Below are 20,232 nucleotides of genomic sequence, written 5' to 3' on the forward strand. Positions count from 1 at the left end.
AGCTGGGATTAATTTACTGAGACCTAACTGTACCTATGTGGAGGTTGGTGGCTTGTTGCTAGGTGTAGGTACCTACCTGCCATACCAATAACCCATTTTCCAACACTATGCCATACTGATACTTTGCCCTGTCCTTTCTTTGCTGATGATGCAAACGACTGATGTCCCGAGGACGAAGGCTGACGCTGTTTGCAGATCCGTTGGATGGGTAACTATCTGATGAAAATTGTAATTGTCTGTTTGCCTTTTCTTTCTAGGTACCAACTGCTCTTTGATAGAGGCCATAGTTAGATGTTTTCCAAATTTGTGTTTGCTAAATTGTTTTGCATGAAGCCCAACATGCTGATGCTAATACGAGGTTATTTAAGGTGTTCACTAAAATCTGACGCAAATAGACAAATGACTGAGTTCTTGCTTTGTTGAACCATGCACTACTGAGACTTTGCTAAGTTGCTTCTTAATAATTATGTGTTAATAATACTGAGTGAATATTCTCTATGCATTGATTAATTGCGTTTCTAATTGCAAATCTGAAGAGTTACTAATGAGATGAATTGCTGATGAGATTAACAGAAATGACTTTAGATTGTAACCAGTAGGGAAATAAATATCCTAACACTTAACTAAATTGGTGTGGTTATTCATGACTGAAAGATCATGGTGTGTTCACTTTATTGACTTTCATTAAAGGTTATTGATTAGCATGCTGATTAGTTATTGCGATTGTTGTTGAGATATTGATCTATTGATTTGTGATGCCAAAAGACATCTCGTACTGGGAAGTCCCCGAACCTGGTCTAAAAGGTTCATCGACCTAGGCGTGTCTCCTTGTAAGTTTACTTATCAAGGCTCTGACGTGCCTTCACTAATAAAAAGTAATCTGATCGCTTGCTGCGGAGTCATCGTCAACAAAAACTACCAAAATATTACTTCAATGTATTGTAATTACGACTGCCTCAGTTTTATGCATTACGTGAGTAGTTGGACAGCAATTTATTTAGCGCAAAAATATTTCTTGTTGATGCACGTACGTTTTTAAACTGAAGTGTCATAGCTGTAGCGGCAATACTCCCAGTTTAGGTGGTTTTATAAACTAAGTTTTACTTTCTCCTACTTAAAACTTTTTGCAGAACAATGCACATTAAATGGGAAGGCAGTTTTCCTTAATTGTGTACTATTTGCTGCCTAATGTTGACATGTAAGCACACCACCAATAACTGACACCTAGAGACTAGAAAGCGCCATACCAGTACAATATTTGTATGATATTGCACTTTAAATCCACGTACAACTGAATTAAAGCAATCTTAGCTCATTTGAGGGTAGTGTGATAGTACATCACATATGGATAGAACACGTTTGGAAAGTGTAATTTTCATGATTACATTACATTTAACATATAAATTCAAGCTGAAGTAGGGATGGACAACAAGGTCGTATAGAGCAAAGCTGAAGACAACAAGTTACCATAACAATCTGTAAATATATGCTCTTTATTATGTTTAGACAACTATCACCTAATAGAACACATTTTGGCTACCATATTTTGTACTCCTGAAACATGGTGTTTTGAAGACGAGGTGGCCGAGTGGTTAAGGCGATGGACTGCTAATCCATTGTGCTCTGCACGCGTGGGTTCAAATCCCATCCTCGTAGGTTTATTGTTCCGTCTTTAGTTTTTAATATGTGGTAGGGCTGGGTTAACCCTATTTTATGTGAAAGTTAAATAACATATCCCATGGTAATTCCAGCAGTACAACGGCTCAGTTTGGAAACACCGCTCAGTTGAGTACTGTGCTTAGGCATTACTGTAAACAGCGCCAGCCAGGTTCTGCTCATGAATCACAAAATCTTTCCTGAGGCGGAGGGTTGGTAAGTTGAGGGACGTAGATAGTTTGATTCCTTATCCTTAAAGAAAGAGAAGCAGCGCATGCGGGACGCCAATGTAAGGGTTGTCTTCCTACGGACTCTCAGGACTGGCGCTCCCTGACACCTCCCATGGCCCGGGGCCAATCCTGACCTACTGAATGTATCACGTGCCTGCTGCTGTTGGCGTTGACTTTCCTAGGATCACTTCACAGGCTATACACCCTTATTCTCCAACTCCCCTATACAACAGAACATCTCACTTCAGAAAGCTTACAGAAACAGGTTTGCACAGGGTAGTGTGGCCGAGCGGTCTAAGGTGCTGGATTAAGGCTCCAGTCTCTTTGGAGACGTGGGTTCGAATCCCACCGCTGCCAGTATTTTTCAACTCACAAACGTATTTTGTCTGCATCAGTGTCTCACTCTCTGCCTTCTGCACCTACGATCCACATAGCGAGAGGTGAGACTATGTAAAGTGGTGACGTATATATATAAGGGTAGCCAGACAGTGGGACCGAGCCTTCTTATTTTAAAAAACCACAACCTAAGGTGACAAGAATTGTATCGGTAAACAAACCAGCTGTCTTGAAGTCTAACTATAGAGGCGACGAGAGGGGTCACTGTGATGCTGAAAGTTCAGTGAGTGTAAACAGTAGAACGCTGTGTGATACGTTTCCTTGCAGTGATGACAGCACGCGTTTCTAAAGCAGAGAGCAAACATACAATGGGGAAGAAGAACAAATAAGGAAAGACATATATTATATGCAGACAGTTATTATACTTTGCTTTTCACCTGTAACTCGCTCAACTGTCGGTGAATGCTGCGTTACCCTGCATAGCCAGGTCACCACAGCGGGTGTCCACAGTGTTTGGCAAAGTTACTATAGTTGTGAGCTTGTAGATGTGAGGTAGCGTGGCTGAGCAGGCTAAACTGGCTAGATTTAGGCTCCAGTCTCTCTGGAGCCGTGGGCTTGAATCCCAACACTTTAAGTTTACTTGAACCAAATACTTTTGCAAAAAAGGTTCATGTAATAAATATTCATTAGGGTCGTGGTTGTGAGTATGACACTAATGGATAAAAGTGGGACTAACAATGCTACAATTCCTGAGACTACCACTGCACTAATAGCCTGGGAGAGGTTTGAGCTGGATACAAGATACTTGCACGAGGGAATTAACTCGAAAGGGGAACTATCCACTGATGTTTTCTATCGCTTGCTGAGTGAGTATGTTGACACAATGGATGCAAAAGATTGTTTTTTGTGTACACAGATTCCTGTTTCGGTACAAGAGGGGGTTACCTATCATAGACTGTCATTAACATATGGGATACGTTGTAGTCTGTTACTAACAAGATTCTATAACCAGGAAGAGATTCAATATTTTTACTCAAATCATGATCTTGTGTTTTCTAATGTGGCTATCATAGAGGATGTGAGTGGGGTAGCTAAGTACTATAGCATAAAGTTAGTTAAAGAATTATTTCATGCGACATTAACAATTAGTACATCTTATGCACACCACAATAATTTGACATGTTTGTTTACACGTGTAGAGAAAAGCTTTTTAGATCACACGGAAGAGAGAAGAAGGGCATTGAAGGGTAAACTAGAGAAAGGATTACAGCAACGGCCCTTTGCTAGTAGTGACGGTTATAGTGCAATTAGAGAACAAGGGAAGTTAGCTTTAGACGCACTACATGTAGGAAAGCTTTGCATATCCAAGACCAAATCATACTATGACAATGTGTTTGTGGGAATGAGTGAATGTAAGCGTGGGTTTTTGTTTCAGAGTAAATGGACGTTCATGTTAAATGGACAGGATCCAGCAATCCCCGGGATTTATTATATATGTGGACTTAATGCTTATTACCGTCTTCCAACGGGATAGTATGGGACATGTTATTTGGGGATAGTTTTCCCAAAGATATATCAACTTGACGATTTGAAAAGGTTACCAAAATTGTCTGAATTACATCGTAATAGAAATAAGAATGAGACTGCTGCTGGTGTAGTAGGAGACATATTTGGGACGATAATTTCTTCAGTGGGAGTTATTATGAACTCCATAAAAATTCAAAAGTTGTCTACTATTGAGGATAACATGCTGACAAACTTTTCAGGGGGCTATACTCCTGATGGATACTGAACTTGCTGCGGAGGGGGCTATGACTCTTCAAAACAGGCTTGCTTTAGACATTCTTTTAGTGAAAAATGGCAGAGTTTGTAGATTACTCAATGGGTGTAATTGTTGCGCTTACATACCAGATAATAGTAATGAGATTAGAAGTATGCTCACTAACTTGACTAGGGACAGTACGGACTTGAAGGATTTGAAAGAACCAGGTGTTTGGAAAAAGGTTGGGAAAGGATTTGCTTCAGTGGGAAATTGGATTGGTAACATTTGGCATGGGATATTGTCTAAAATAATACAGGGGATATTGATTGTTATAGATTGCTTATTTGGATCATGGGTGGCATGTAAAATTAGTAAAAGAATAAAATTGAAGATGGCGAAAAATAATAGGAGGAGGGAAGAAAAACAAAGGGAAAAATTATTCAGGGCAAGATCAAAGGGGAAACCAAGAAGGGAAGAGATTGATATGAGGGAATTTTAGTATGTAAAATTAGTAGGGAAGATTTGTGTGATGACAAGAGTCATCAGAGGAGGGATTGCTGGAGTGTGTCTTTTAAAATTAATATTAACATGAAAAGCTTACAATATATTGTGTAATGAAGCTGCATAAAAAATGTGTTAACGTAGAAATAATGCACACGTTTGAAATGTGCCCACGGGGAGTGGCTACCAATGTATACGAAGACTAATGAAAGTTATTAATGCTGAATTAATTATGTACTAATGTTTTTAATTTGTATTAACATATCAAAATTGGAGTTATGTATTAGGAGTTTGTTCATTAAGCAGTAGGCCTTAGTTTAGCGAAGGTCTGTGCCTAGCTGCCTGGTCTCATATTAAACTGTCTTTTTCTAACGTGCAATGTGCTATTTTCCTGAAGGACATGAAACTGTACTTTCCCAGAAGCTAGAGATGTGTGTAGCTGTAGTAAATTCTTTCTCATGGGACCCTACTTGCTCAAGGAGACATTCTTGCTGAATGCAACAGTGTAATTTGTAACAGGTGCAAGGCTGCCTGGAGTAGGAGAAAACAATGGAACTACTGACTGTAGCGTAAAATGTAACTTTTCTTACCTGACATTCCAACCGATGAAAACGTCAATAACATGGGCCAATCAACGACATGAGAACTGTGGTTTGTGTAAAACTCTGGTGAAGATTATTGGACAGAGATGGCGATGCACCAATGATTATCCATTGAGGAATTAGGAGTAAATTAGACAGTTTTGATTTAACCACATGACCCGAGGAGAAATCAGGCCTTTATTGGACATTCCACTCCAAGCCATTCTTTGCCATTCTACTGAGCCATTTAGGCCATTTCGTTTGAGACTTTGCCGTTTGTTCGCCCTGTTACTCTAAACCACCCTTTACTTATTCCTTACCTGATACTTACTTCTCCTCTATATGAGGGAAGTTCTTGTTCCTTAGCTGTGCCATACTGATACTTTGCCCTGTCCTTTCTTTGCTGATGATGCAAACGACTGATGTCCCGAGGACGAAGACTGACGCTGTTTGCTGATCCGTTGGATGGGTAACTATCTGATGAAAATTGTAATTGTCTGTTTGCCTTTTCTTTCTAGGTACCAACTGCTCTTTGATAGAGGCCATAGTTAGATGTTTTCCAAATTTGTGTTTGCTAAATTGTTTTGCATGAAGCCCAACATGCTGATGCTAATACGAGGTTATTTAAGGTGTTCACTAAAATCTGACGCAAATAGACAAATGACTGAGTTCTTGCTTTGTTGAACCATGCACTACTGAGACTTTGCTAAGTTGCTTCTTAATAATTATGTGTTAATACTGAGTGAATATTCTCTATGCATGATTAATTGCGTTTCTAATTGCAAATCTGAAGAGTTACTAATGAGATGAATTGCTGATGAGATTAACAGAAATGACTTTAGATTGCAACCAGTAGGGAAATAAATATCCTAACACTTAACTAAATTGGTGTGGTTATTCATGACTGAAAGATCATGGTGTGTTCACTTTATTGACTTTCATTAAAGGTTATTGATTAGCATGCTGATTAGTTATTGCGATTGTTGTTGAGATATTGATCTATTGATTTGTGATGCCAAAAGACATCTCGTACTGGGAAGTCCCCGAACCTGGTCTAAAAGGTTCATCGACCTAGGCGTGTCTCCTTGTAAGTTTACTTATCGAGGCTCTGACGCGCCTTCACTAATAAAAAGTAATCTGATCGCTTGCTGCGGAGTCATCGTCAACAAAAACTACCAAAATATTACTTCAATGTATTGTAATTACGACTGCCTCAGTTTTATGCATTACGTGAGTAGTTGGACAGCAATTTATTTAGCGCAAAAATATTTCTTGTTGATGCACGTACGTTTTTAAACTGAAGTGTCATAGCTGTAGCGGCAATACTCCCAGTTTAGGTGGTTTTATAAACTAAGTTTTACTTTCTCCTACTTAAAACTTTTTGGAGAACAATGCACATTAAATGGGAAGGCAGTTTTCCTTAATTGTGTACTATTTGCTGCCTAATGTTGACATGTAAGCACACCACCAATAACTGACACCTAGAGACTAGAAAGCGCCATACCAGTACAATATTTGTATGATATTGCACTTTAAATCCACGTACAACTGAATTAAAGCAATCTTAGCTCATTTGAGGGTAGTGTGATAGTACATCACATATGGATAGAACACGTTTGGAAAGTGTAATTTTCATGATTACATTACATTTAACATATAAATTCAAGCTGAAGTAGGGATGGACAACAAGGTCGTATAGAGCAAAGCTGAAGACAACAAGTTACCATAACAATCTGTAAATATATGCTCTTTATTATGTTTAGACAACTATCACCTAATAGAACACATTTTGGCTACCATATTTTGTACTCCTGAAACATGGTGTTTTGAAGACGAGGTGGCCGAGTGGTTAAGGCGATGGACTGCTAATCCATTGTGCTCTGCACGCGTGGGTTCAAATCCCATCCTCGAAGGTTTATTGTTCCGTCTTTAGTTTTTAGTATGTGGTAGGGCTGGGTTAACCCTATTTTATGTGAAAGTTAAATAACATAACCCATGGTAATTCCAGCAGTACAACTGCTCAGTTTGGAAACACCGCTCAGTTGAGTACTGTGCTTAGGCATTACTGTAAACAGCGCCAGCCAGGTTCTGCTCATGAATCACAAAATCTTTCCTGAGGCGGAGGGTTGGTAAGTTGAGGGACGTAGATAGTTTGATTCCTTATCCTTAAAGAAAGAGAAGCAGCGTGTGCGGGACGCCAATGTAAGGGTTGTCTTCCTACGGACTCTCAGGACTGGCGCTCCCTGACACCTCCCATGGCCCGGGGCCAATCCTGACCTACTGAATGTATCACGTGCCTGCTGCTGTTGGCGTTGACTTTCCTAGGATCACTTCACAGGCTATACACCCTTATTCTCCAACTCCCCTATACAACAGAACATCTCACTTCAGAAAGCTTACAGAAACAGGTTTGCACAGGGTAGTGTGGCCGAGCGGTCTAAGGTGCTGGATTAAGGCTCCAGTCTCTTTGGAGACGTGGGTTCGAATCCCACCGCTGCCAGTATTTTTCAACTCACAAACGTATTTTGTCTGCATCAGTGTCTCACTCTCTGCCTTCTGCACCTACGATCCACATAGCGAGAGGTGAGACTATGTAAAGTGGTGACGTATATATATAAGGGTAGCCAGACAGTGGGACCGAGCCTTCTTATTTTAAAAAACCACAACCTAAGGTGACAAGAATTGTATCGGTAAACAAACCAGCTGTCTTGAAGTCTAACTATAGAGGCGATGAGAGGGGTCACTGTGATGCTGAAAGTTCAGTGAGTGTAAACAGTAGAACGCTGTGTGATACGTTTCCTTGCAGTGATGACAGCACGCGTTTCTAAAGCAGAGAGCAAACATACAATGGGGAAGAAGAACAAATAAGGAAAGACATATATTATATGCAGACAGTTATTATACTTTGCTTTTCACCTGTAACTCGCTCAACTGTCGGTGAATGCTGCGTTACCCTGCATAGCCAGGTCACCACAGCGGGTGTCCACAGTGTTTGGCCAAGTTACTATAGTTGTGAGCTTGTAGATGTGAGGTAGCGTGGCTGAGCAGGCTAAACTGGCTAGATTTAGGCTCCAGTCTCTCTGGAGCCGTGGGCTTAAATCCCAACACTTTAAGTTTACTTGAACCAAATACTTTTGCAAAAAAGGTTCATGTAATAAATATTCATTAGGGTCGTGGTTGTGAGTATGACACTAATGGATAAAAGTGGGACTAACAATGCTACAATTCCTGAGACTACCACTGCACTAATAGCCTGGGAGAGGTTTGAGCTGGATACAAGATACTTGCACGAGGGAAATAACTCGAAAGGGGAACTATCCACTGATGTTTTCTATCGCTTGCTGAGTGAGTATGTTGACACAATGGATGCAAAAGATTGTTTTTTGTGTACACAGATTCCTGTTTCGGTACAAGAGGGGGTTACCTATCATAGACTGTCATTAACATATGGGATACGTTGTAGTCTGTTACTAACAAGATTCTATAACCAGGAAGAGATTCAATATTTTTACTCAAATCATGATCTTGTGTTTTCTAATGTGGCTATCATAGAGGATGTGAGTGGGGTAGCTAAGTACTATAGCATAAAGTTAGTTAAAGAATTATTTCATGCAACATTAACAATTAGTACATCTTATGCACACCACAATAATTTGACATGTTTGTTTACACCTGTAGAGAAAAGCTTTTTAGATCACACGGAAGAGAGAAGAAGGGCATTGAAGGGTAAACTAGAGAAAGGATTACAGCAACGGGCCTTTGCTAGTAGTGACGGTTATAGTGCAATTAGAGAACAAGGGAAGTTAGCTTTAGACGCACTACATGTAGGAAAGCTTTGCATATCCAAGACCAAATCATACTATGACAATGTGTTTGTGGGAATGAGTGAATGTAAGCGTGGGTTTTTGTTTCAGAGTAAATGGACGTTCATGTTAAATGGAGAGGATCCAGCAATCCCCGGGATTTATTATATATGTGGACTTAATTCTTATTACCGTCTTCCAACGGGATAGTATGGGACATGTTATTTGTAGATAGTTTTCCCAAAGATATATCAACTTGACGATTTGAAAAGGTTACCAAAATTGTCTGAATTACATCGTAATAGACATAAGAATGAGACTGCTGCTGGTGTAGTAGGAGACATATTTGGGACGATAATTTCTTCAGTGGGAGTTATTATGAACTCCATAAAGATTCAAAAGTTGTCTACTATTGAGGATAACATGGTGACAAACTTTTCAGGGGGCTATACTCCTGATGGATACTGAACTTGCTGCGGAGGGGGCTATGACTCTTCAAAACAGGCTTGCTTTAGACATTCTTTTAGTGAAAAATGGCAGAGTTTGTAGATTGCTCAATGGGTGTAATTGTTGCGCTTACATACCAGATAATAGTAATGAGATTAGAAGTATGCTCACTAACTTGACTAGGGACAGTACGGACTTGAAGGATTTGAAAGAACCAGGTGTTTGGAAAAAGGTTGGGAAAGGATTTGCTTCAGTGGGAAATTGGATTGGTAACATTTGGCATGGGATATTGTCTAAAATAATACAGGGGATATTGATTGTTATAGATTGCTTATTTGGATCATGGGTGGCATGTAAAATTAGTAAAAGAATAAAATTGAAGATGGGCGAAAAATAATAGGAGGAGGGAAGAAAAACAAAGGGAAAAATTATTCAGGGCAAGATCAAAGGGGAAACCAAGAAGGGAAGAGATTGATATGAGGGAATTTTAGTATGTAAAATTAGTAGGGAATATTTGTGTGATGACAAGAGTCATCAGAGGAGGGATTGCTGGAGTGTGTCTTTTAAAATTAATATTAACATGAAAAGCTTACAATATATTGTGTAATGAAGCTGCATAAAAAATGTGTTAACGTAGAAATAATGCACACGTTTGAAATGTGCCCACGGGGAGTGGCTACCAATGTATACGAAGACTAATGAAAGTTATTAATGCTGAATTAATTATGTACTAATGTTTTTAATTTGTATTAACATATCAAAATTGGAGTTATGTATTAGGAGTTTGTTCATTAAGCAGTAGGCCTTAGTTTAGCGAAGGTCTGTGCCTAGCTGCCTGGTCTCATATTAAACTGTCTTTTTCTAACGTGCAATGTGCTATTTTCCTGAAGGACATGAAACTGTACTTTCCCAGAAGCTAGAGATGTGTGTAGCTGTAGTAAATTCTTTCTCATGGGACCCTACTTGCTCAAGGAGACATTCTTGCTGAATGCAACAGTGTAATTTGTAACAGGTGCAAGGCTGCCTGGAGTAGGAGAAAACAATGGAACTACTGACTGTAGCGTAAAATGTAACTTTTCTTACCTGACATTCCAACCGATGAAAACGTCAATAACATGGGCCAATCAACGACATGAGAACTGTGGTTTGTGTAAAACTCTGGTGAAGATTATTGGACAGAGATGGCGATGCACCAATGATTATCCATTGAGGAATTAGGAGTAAATTAGACAGTTTTGATTTAACCACATGACCCGAGGAGAAATCAGGCCTTTATTGGACATTCCACTCCAAGCCATTCTTTGCCATTCTACTGAGCCATTTAGGCCATTTCGTTTGAGACTTTGCCGTTTGTTCGCCCTGTTACTCTAAACCACCCTTTACTTATTCCTTACCTGATACTTACTTCTCCTCTATATGAGGGAAGTTCTTGTTCCTTAGCTGTGCCATACTGATACTTTGCCCTGTCCTTTCTTTGCTGATGATGCAAACGACTGATGTCCCGAGGACGAAGACAGACGCTGTTTGCTGATCCGTTGGATGGGTAACTATCTGATGAAAATTGTAATTGTCTGTTTGCCTTTTCTTTCTAGGTACCAACTGCTCTTTGATAGAGGCCATAGTTAGATGTTTTCCAAATTTGTGTTTGCTAAATTGTTTTGCATGAAGCCCAACATGCTGATGCTAATTTGAGGTTATTTAAGGTGTTCACTAAAATCTGACGCAAATAGACAAATGACTGAGTTCTTGCTTTGTTGAACCATGCACTACTGAGACTTTGCTATGTTGCTTCTTAATAATTATGTGTTAATACTGAGTGAATATTCTCTATGCATTGATTAATTGCGTTTCTAATTGCAAATCTGAAGAGTTACTAATGAGATGAATTGCTGATGAGATTAACAGAAATGACTTTAGATTGTAACCAGTAGGGAAATAAATATCCTAACACTTAACTAAATTGGTGTGGTTATTCATGACTGAAAGATCATGGTGTGTTCACTTTATTGACTCTCATTAAAGGTTATTGATTAGCATGCTGATTAGTTATTGCGATTGTTGTTGAGATATTGATCTATTGATTTGTGATGCCAAAAGACATCTCGTACTGGGAAGTCCCCGAACCTGGTCTAAAAGGTTCATCGACCTAGGCGTGTCTCCTTGTAAGTTTACTTATCAAGGCTCTGACGCGCCTTCACTAATAAAAAGTAATCTGATCGCTTGCTGCGGAGTCATCGTCAACAAAAACTACCAAAATATTACTTCAATGTATTGTAATTACGATTGCCTCAGTTTTATGCATTACGTGAGTAGTCGGACAGCAATTTATTTAGCGCAAAAATATTTCTAGTTGATGCACGTACGTTTTTAAACTGAAGTGTCATAGCTGTAGCGGCAATACTCCCAGTTTAGGTGGTTTTATAAACTAAGTTTTACTTTCTCCTACTTAAAACTTTTTGCAGAACAATGCACATTAAATGGGAAGGCAGTTTTCCTTAATTGTGTACTATTTGCTGCCTAATGTTGACATGTAAGCACACCACCAATAACTGACACCTAGAGACTCGAAAGCGCCATACCAGTACAATATTTGTATGATATTGCACTTTAAATCCACGTACAACTGAATTAAAGCAATCTTAGCTCATTTGAGGGTAGTGTGATAGTACATCACATATGGATAGAACACGTTTGGAAAGTGTAATTTTCATGATTACATTACATTTAACATATAAATTCAAGCTGAAGTAGGGATGGACAACAAGGTCGTATAGAGCAAAGCTGAAGACAACAAGTTACCATAACAATCTGTAAATATATGCTCTTTATTATGTTTAGACAACTATCACCTAATAGAACACATTTTGGCTACCATATTTTGTACTCCTGAAACATGGTATTTTGAAGACGAGGTGGCCGAGTGGTAAAGGCGATGGACTGCTAATCCATTGTGCTCTGCACGCGTGGGTTCGAATCCCATCCTCGTCGGTTTATTGTTCTGTCTTTAGTTTTTAGTATGTGGTAGGGCTGGGTTAACCCTATTTTATGTGAAAGTTAAATGACATATCCCATGGTATTTCCAGCAGTACAACGGCTCAGTTTGGAAACACCGCTCAGTTGAGTACTGTGCTTAGGCATTACTGTAAACAGCGCCAGCCGGGTTCTGCTCATGAATCACAAAATCTTTCCTGAGGCGGAGGGTTGGTAAATTGAGGGACGTAGATAGTTTGATTCCTTATCCTTAAAGAAAGAGAAGCAGCGCATGCGGGACGCCAATGTAAGGGTTGTCTTCCTACGGACTCTCAGGACTGGCGCTCCCTGACACCTCCCATGGCCCGGGGCCAATCCTGACCTACTGAATGTATCACGTGTCTGCTGCTGTTGGCGTTGACTTTCCTAGGATCACTTCACAGGCTATACACCCTTATTCTTCAACTCCACTATACAACAGAACATCTCACTTCAGAAAGCTTACAGAAAGCTGTTTGCACAGGGTAGTGTGGCCGAGCAGTCTAAGGTACTGGATTAAGGCTCCAGTCTCTTTGGAGGTGTGGGTTTGAATCCCACCGCTGCCAGTATTTTTCAACTCACAAACGTATTTTGTCTGCATCAGTGTCTCACTCTCTGCCTTCTGCACCTACGATCCACATAGCGAGAGGTGAGACTATGTAAAGTGGTGACGTATATATATATAAGGGTAGCCAGACAGTGGGACCGAGCCTTCTTATTTTAAAAAACCACAACCTAAGGTGACAAGAATTGTATCGGTAAACAAACCAGCTGTCTTGAAGTCTAACTATAGAGGCGACGAGAGGGGTCACTTTTATGCTGAAAGTTCAGTGAGTGTAAACAGTAGAACGCTGTGTCATACGTTTCCTTGCAGTGATGACAGCTCGCGTTTCTAACGCAGAGAGCAAACATACAATGGTGAAGAGGAATAAATAAGGAAAGACATATATTATATGCAGACAGTTATTATACTTTGCTTTTCACCTGTAACTCGCTCAACTGTCGGTGAATGCTGCGTTACCCTGCATAGCCAGGTCACCACAGCGGGTGTCCACAGTGTTTGACCAAGTTACTATAGTTGTGAGCTTGTAGATGTGAGGTAGCGTGGCTGACCAGGCTAAACTGGCTAGATTTAGGCTCCAGTCTCTCTGGAGCCGTGGGCTTGAATCCCAACACTTTAAGTTTACTTGAACCAAATACTTTTGCAAAAAAGGTTCATGTAATAAATATTCATTAGGGTCGTGGTTGTGAGTATGACACTAATGGATAAAAGTGAGACTAACAATGCTTCAATTCCTGAGACTACCATTGTACTAACAGCCTGGGAGAGGTTTGAGCTGGATACAAGATACTTGCATGAGGGAACTAACTCGAAAGGGGAACTATCCACTGATGTTTTCTGTCGCTTGCTGAGTGAGTATGTTGACACAATGGATGCAAAAGATTGTTTTGTGTGTACACAGATTCCTGTTTCGGTACAAGAGGGGGTTACCTATCATAGACTGTCATTAACATATGGGATACGTTGTAGTCTGTTACTAACAAGATTCTATAACCAGGAAGAGATTCAATATTTTTACTCAAATCATGATCTTGTGTTTTCTAATGTGCCTATCATAGAGGATGTGAGTGGGGTAGCTAAGTACTATAGCATAAAGTTAGTTAAAGGATTCTTTCAGACGACATTAACAATTAGTACATCTTATGCACACCACAATAATTTGACATGTTTGCTTACACCTGTAGAGAAAAGCTTTTTAGATCACACGGAAGAGAGAAGAAGGGCATTGAAGGGTAAACTAGAGAAAGGATTACAGCAACGGGCCTTTGCTAGTAGTGACGGTTATAGTGCAATTAGAGAACAAGGGAAGTTAGCTTTAGACGCACTACATGTAGGAAAGCTTTGCATATCCAAGACCAAATCATACTATGACAATGTGTTTGTGGGAATGAGTGAATGTAAGCGTGTGTTTTTGTTTCAGAGTAAATGGACGTTCATGTTAAATGGACAGGATCCAGCAATTCCCAGGATTTATTATATATGTGGACTTAATGCTTATTACCGTCTTCCAAAGGGATAGTATGGGACATGTTATTTGGGGATAGTTTTCCCAAAGATATATCAACTTGACGATTTGAAAAGGTTACCAAAATTGTCTGAATTACATCGTACTAGACATAAGAAAGAGACTGCTGCTGGTGTAGTAGGAGACATATTTGGGACGATAATTTCTTCAGTGGGAGTTATTATGAACTCCATAAAGATTCAAAAGTTGTCTACTATTGAGGATAACATGCTGACAAACTTTTCAGGGGCTATACTCCTGATGGATACTGAACTTGCTGCGGAGGGGGCTATGACTCTTCAAAACAGGCTTGCTTTAGACATTCTTTTAGTGAAAAATGGCAGAGTTTGTAGATTGCTCAATGGGTGTAATTGTTGCGCTTACATACCAGATAATAGTAATGAGATTAGAAGAATGCTTACTAACTTGACTAGGGATAGTACGGACTTGAAGGATTTGAAAGATCCAGGTGTTTGGAAAAAGGTTGGGAAAGGATTTGCTTCAGTGGGAAATTGGATTAGTAACATTTGGCATGGGATATTGTCTAAAATAATACAGGGGATATTGATTGTTATAGATTGCTTATTTGGATCATGGGTGGCATGTAAAATTAGTAAAAGAATAAAATTGAAGATGGCGAAAAATAATAGGAGGAGGGAAGAAAAACAAAGGGAAAAATTATTCAGGGCAAGATCAAAGGGGAAACCAAGAAGGGAAGAGATTGATATGAGGGAATTTTAGTATGTAAAATTAGTAGGGAATATTTGTGTGATGACAAGAGTCATCAGAGGAGGGATTGCTGGAGTGTGTCTTTTAAAATTAATATTAACATGAAAAGCTTACAATATATTGTGTAATGAAGCTGCATAAAAAATGTGTTAACGTAGAAATAATGCACACGTTTGAAATGTGCCCACGGGGAGTGGCTACCAATGTATACGAAGACTAATGAAAGTTATTAATGCTGAATTAATTATGTACTAATGTTTTTAATTTGTATTAACATATCAAAATTGGAGTTATGTATTAGGAGTTTGTTCATTAAGCAGTAGGCCTTAGTTTAGCGAAGGTCTGTGCCTAGCTGCCTGGTCTCATATTAAACTGTCTTTTTCTAACGTGCAATGTGCTATTTTCCTGAAGGACATGAAACTGTACTTTCCCAGAAGCTAGAGATGTGTGTAGCTGTAGTAAATTCTTTCTCATGGGACCCTACTTGCTCAAGGAGACATTCTTGCTGAATGCAACAGTGTAATTTGTAACAGGTGCAAGGCTGCCTGGAGTAGGAGAAAACAATGGAACTACTGACTGTAGCGTAAAATGTAACTTTTCTTACCTGACATTCCAACCGATGAAAACGTCAATAACATGGGCCAATCAACGACATGAGAACTGTGGTTTGTGTAAAACTCTGGTGAAGATTATTGGACAGAGATGGCGATGCACCAATGATTATCCATTGAGGAATTAGGAGTAAATTAGACAGTTTTGATTTAACCACATGACCCGAGGAGAAATCAGGCCTTTATTGGACATTCCACTCCAAGCCATTCTTTGCCATTCTACTGAGCCATTTAGGCCATTTCGTTTGAGACTTTGCCGTTTGTTCGCCCTGTTACTCTAAACCACCCTTTACTTATTCCTTACCTGATACTTACTTCTCCTCTATATGAGGGAAGTTCTTGTTCCTTAGCTGTGCCATACTGATACTTTGCCCTGTCCTTTCTTTGCTGATGATGCAAACGACTGATGTCCCGAGGACGAAGACTGACGCTGTTTGCTGATCCGTTGGATGGGTAACTATCTGATGAAAATTGTAATTGTCTGTTTGCCTTTTCTTTCTAGGTACCAACTGCTCTTTGATAGAGGCCATAGTTAGATGTTTTCCAAATTTGTGTTTGCTAAATTGTTTTGCATGAAGCCCAAGATGCTGATGCTAATACGAGGTTATTTAAGGTGTTCACTAAAATCTGACGCAAATAGACAAATGACTGAGTTCTTGCTTTGTTGAACCATGCACTACTGAGACTTTGCTAAGTTGCTTCTTAATAATTATGTGTAAATACTGAGTGAATATTCTCTATGCATTGATTAATTGCGTTTCTAATTGCAAATCTGAAGAGTTACTAATGAGATGAATTGCTGATGAGATTAACAGAAATGACTTTAGATTGTAACCAGTAGGGAAATAAATATCCTAACACTTAACTAAATTGGTGTGGTTATTCATGACTGAAAGATCATGGTGTGTTCACTTTATTGACTCTCATTAAAGGTTATTGATTAGCATGCTGATTAGTTATTGCGATTGTTGTTGAGATATTGATCTATTGATTTGTGATGCCAAAAGACATCTCGTACTGGGAAGTCCCCGAACCTGGTCTAAAAGGTTCATCGACCTAGGCGTGTCTCCTTGTAAGTTTACTTATCAAGGCTCTGACGCGCCTTCACTAATAAAAAGTAATCTGATCGCTTGCTGCGGAGTCATCGTCAACAAAAACTACCAAAATATTACTTCAATGTATTGTAATTACGATTGCCTCAGTTTTATGCATTACGTGAGTAGTCGGACAGCAATTTATTTAGCGCAAAAATATTTCTAGTTGATGCACGTACGTTTTTAAACTGAAGTGTCATAGCTGTAGCGGCAATACTCCCAGTTTAGGTGGTTTTATAAACTAAGTTTTACTTTCTCCTACTTAAAACTTTTTGCAGAACAATGCACATTAAATGGGAAGGCAGTTTTCCTTAATTGTGTACTATTTGCTGCCTAATGTTGACATGTAAGCACACCACCAATAACTGACACCTAGAGACTCGAAAGCGCCATACCAGTCCAATATTTGTATGATATTGCACTTTAAATCCACGTACAACTGAATTAAAGCAATCTTAGCTCATTTGAGGGTAGTGTGATAGTACATCACATATGGATAGAACACGTTTGGAAAGTGTAATTTTCATGATTACATTACATTTAACATATAAATTCAAGCTGAAGTAGGGATGGACAACAAGGTCGTATAGAGCAAAGCTGAAGACAACAAGTTACCATAACAATCTGTAAATATATGCTCTTTATTATGTTTAGACAACTATCACCTAATAGAACACATTTTGGCAACCATATTTTGTACTCCTGAAACATGGTATTTTGAAGACGAGGTGGCCGAGTGGTAAAGGCGATGGACTGCTAATCCATTGTGCTCTGCACGCGTGGGTTCGAATCCCATCCTCGTCGGTTTATTGTTCTGTCTTTAGTTTTTAGTATGTGTTAGGGCTGGGTTAACCCTATTTTATGTGAAAGTTAAATGACATATCCCATGGTATTTCCAGCAGTACAACGGCTCAGTTTGGAAACACCGCTCAGTTGAGTACTGTGCTTAGGCATTACTGTAAACAGCGCCAGCCGGGTTCTGCTCATGAATCACAAAATCTTTCCTGAGGCGGAGGGTTGGTAAATTGAGGGACGTAGATAGTTTGATTCCTTATCCTTAAAGAAAGAGAAGCAGCGCGTGCGGGACGCCAATGTAAGGGTTGTCTTCCTACGGACTCTCAGGACTGGCGCTCCCTGACACCTCCCATGGCCCGGGGCCAATCCTGACCTACTGAATGTATCACGTGTCTGCTGCTGTTGGCATTGACTTTCCTAGGATCACTTCACAGGCTATACACCCTTATTCTTCAACTCCACTATACAACAGAACATCTCACTTCAGAAAGCTTACAGAAAGCTGTTTGCACAGGGTAGTGTGGCCGAGCAGTCTAAGGTACTGGATTAAGGCTCCAGTCTCTTTGGAGGTGTGGGTTTGAATCCCACCGCTGCCAGTATTTTTCAACTCACAAACGTATTTTGTCTGCATCAGTGTCTCACTCTCTGCCTTCTGCACCTACGATCCACATAGCGAGAGGTGAGACTATGTAAAGTGTGACGTATATATATATAAGGGTAGCCAGACAGTGGGACCGAGCCTTCTTATTTTAAAAAACCACAACCTAAGGTGACAAGAATTGTATCGGTAAACAAACCAGCTGTCTTGAAGTCTAACTATAGAGGCGACGAGAGGGGTCACTTTTATGCTGAAAGTTCAGTGAGTGTAAACAGTAGAACGCTGTGTCATACGTTTCCTTGCAGTGATGACAGCTCGCGTTTCTAACGCAGAGAGCAAACATACAATGGTGAAGAGGAATAAATAAGGAAAGACATATATTATATGCAGACAGTTATTATACTTTGCTTTTCACCTGTAACTCGCTCAACTGTCGGTGAATGCTGCGTTACCCTGCATAGCCAGGTCACCACAGCGGGTGTCCACAGTGTTTGACCAAGTTACTATAGTTGTGAGCTTGTAGATGTGAGGTAGCGTGGCTGACCAGGCTAAACTGGCTAGATTTAGGCTCCAGTCTCTCTGGAGCCGTGGGCTTGAATCCCAACACTTTACGTTTACTTGAACCAAATACTTTTGCAAAAAAGGTTCATGTAATAAATATTCATTAGGGTCGTGGTTGTGAGTATGACACTAATGGATAAAAGTGAGACTAACAATGCTTCAATTCCTGAGACTACCATTGTACTAACAGCCTGGGAGAGGTTTGAGCTGGATACAAGATACTTGCATGAGGGAACTAACTCGAAAGGGGAACTATCCACTGATGTTTTCTGTCGCTTGCTGAGTGAGTATGTTGACACAATGGATGCAAAAGATTGTTTTGTGTGTACACAGATTCCTGTTTCGGTACAAGAGGGGGTTACCTATCATAGACTGTCATTAACATATGGGATACGTTGTAGTCTGTTACTAACAAGATTCTATAACCAGGAAGAGATTCAATATTTTTACTCAAATCATGATCTTGTGTTTTCTAATGTGCCTATCATAGAGGATGTGAGTGGGGTAGCTAAGTACTATAGCATAAAGTTAGTTAAAGGATTCTTTCAGACGACATTAACAATTAGTACATCTTATGCACACCACAATAATTTGACATGTTTGCTTACACCTGTAGAGAAAAGCTTTTTAGATCACACGGAAGAGAGAAGAAGGGCATTGAAGGGTAAACTAGAGAAAGGATTACAGCAACGGGCCTTTGCTAGTAGTGACGGTTATAGTGCAATTAGAGAACAAGGGAAGTTAGCTTTAGACGCACTACATGTAGGAAAGCTTTGCATATCCAAGACCAAATCATACTATGACAATGTGTTTGTGGGAATGAGTGAATGTAAGCGTGTGTTTTTGTTTCAGAGTAAATGGACGTTCATGTTAAATGGACAGGATCCACCAATCCCCGGGATTTATTATATATGTGGACTTAATGCTTATTACCGTCTTCCAAAGGGATAGTATGGGACATGTTATTTAGGGATGGTTTTCCCAAAGATATATCAACTTGACGATTTGAAAAGGTTACCAAAATTGTCTGAATTACATCGTACTAGACATAAGAAAGAGACTGCTGCTGGTGTAGTAGGAGACATATTTGGGACGATAATTTCTTCAGTGGGAGTTATTATGAACTCCATAAAGATTCAAAAGTTATCTACTATCGAGGATAACATGCTGACAAACTTTTCAGGGGCTATACACCTGATGGATACTGAACATGCTGCGGAGGGTGCTATGACTCTTCAAAACAGGCTTGCTTTAGACATTCTTTTAGTGAAAAATAGCAGAGTTTGTAGATTGCTCAATGGGTGTAATTGTTGCGCTTACATACCAGATAATAGTAATGAGATTAGAAGTATGCTTACTAACTTGACTAGGGATAGTACGGACTTGAAGGATTTGAAAGAACCAGGTGTTTGGAAAAAGGTTGGGAAAGGATTTGCTTCATTGGGAAATTGGA

General features: G+C 39.6%; 6 non-coding genes across 6 annotated transcripts; all 6 read left to right on the forward strand.

Annotated features, from left to right (window-relative positions):
- Nucleotides 1-1,574: 1,574 nt before the first annotated feature.
- Nucleotides 1,575-1,656, forward strand: TRNAS-GCU (transfer RNA serine (anticodon GCU)). Its single transcript has one exon. It is a non-coding gene; the product is annotated as a tRNA-Ser (tRNA).
- A 505-nt stretch (nt 1,657-2,161) lies between these two features.
- TRNAL-AAG (transfer RNA leucine (anticodon AAG)) lies at nt 2,162-2,243 on the forward strand. Its single transcript has one exon. It is a non-coding gene; the product is annotated as a tRNA-Leu (tRNA).
- Nucleotides 2,244-6,897: 4,654 nt separating this feature from the next.
- Nucleotides 6,898-6,984, forward strand: TRNAS-GCU (transfer RNA serine (anticodon GCU)). The gene has a single exon. It is a non-coding gene; the product is annotated as a tRNA-Ser (tRNA).
- Nucleotides 6,985-7,484: 500 nt separating this feature from the next.
- Nucleotides 7,485-7,566, forward strand: TRNAL-AAG (transfer RNA leucine (anticodon AAG)). Its single transcript has one exon. It is a non-coding gene; the product is annotated as a tRNA-Leu (tRNA).
- A 4,656-nt stretch (nt 7,567-12,222) lies between these two features.
- TRNAS-GCU (transfer RNA serine (anticodon GCU)) lies at nt 12,223-12,304 on the forward strand. Its single transcript has one exon. It is a non-coding gene; the product is annotated as a tRNA-Ser (tRNA).
- A 5,243-nt stretch (nt 12,305-17,547) lies between these two features.
- On the forward strand, nt 17,548-17,629 carry TRNAS-GCU (transfer RNA serine (anticodon GCU)). Its single transcript has one exon. It is a non-coding gene; the product is annotated as a tRNA-Ser (tRNA).
- Nucleotides 17,630-20,232: the final 2,603 nt, after the last annotated feature.

The sequence above is a fragment of the Pleurodeles waltl genome, chromosome 12, assembly GCF_031143425.1.
Source record: "Pleurodeles waltl isolate 20211129_DDA chromosome 12, aPleWal1.hap1.20221129, whole genome shotgun sequence".
Taxonomy (NCBI): Eukaryota; Metazoa; Chordata; class Amphibia; order Caudata; family Salamandridae; genus Pleurodeles; species Pleurodeles waltl.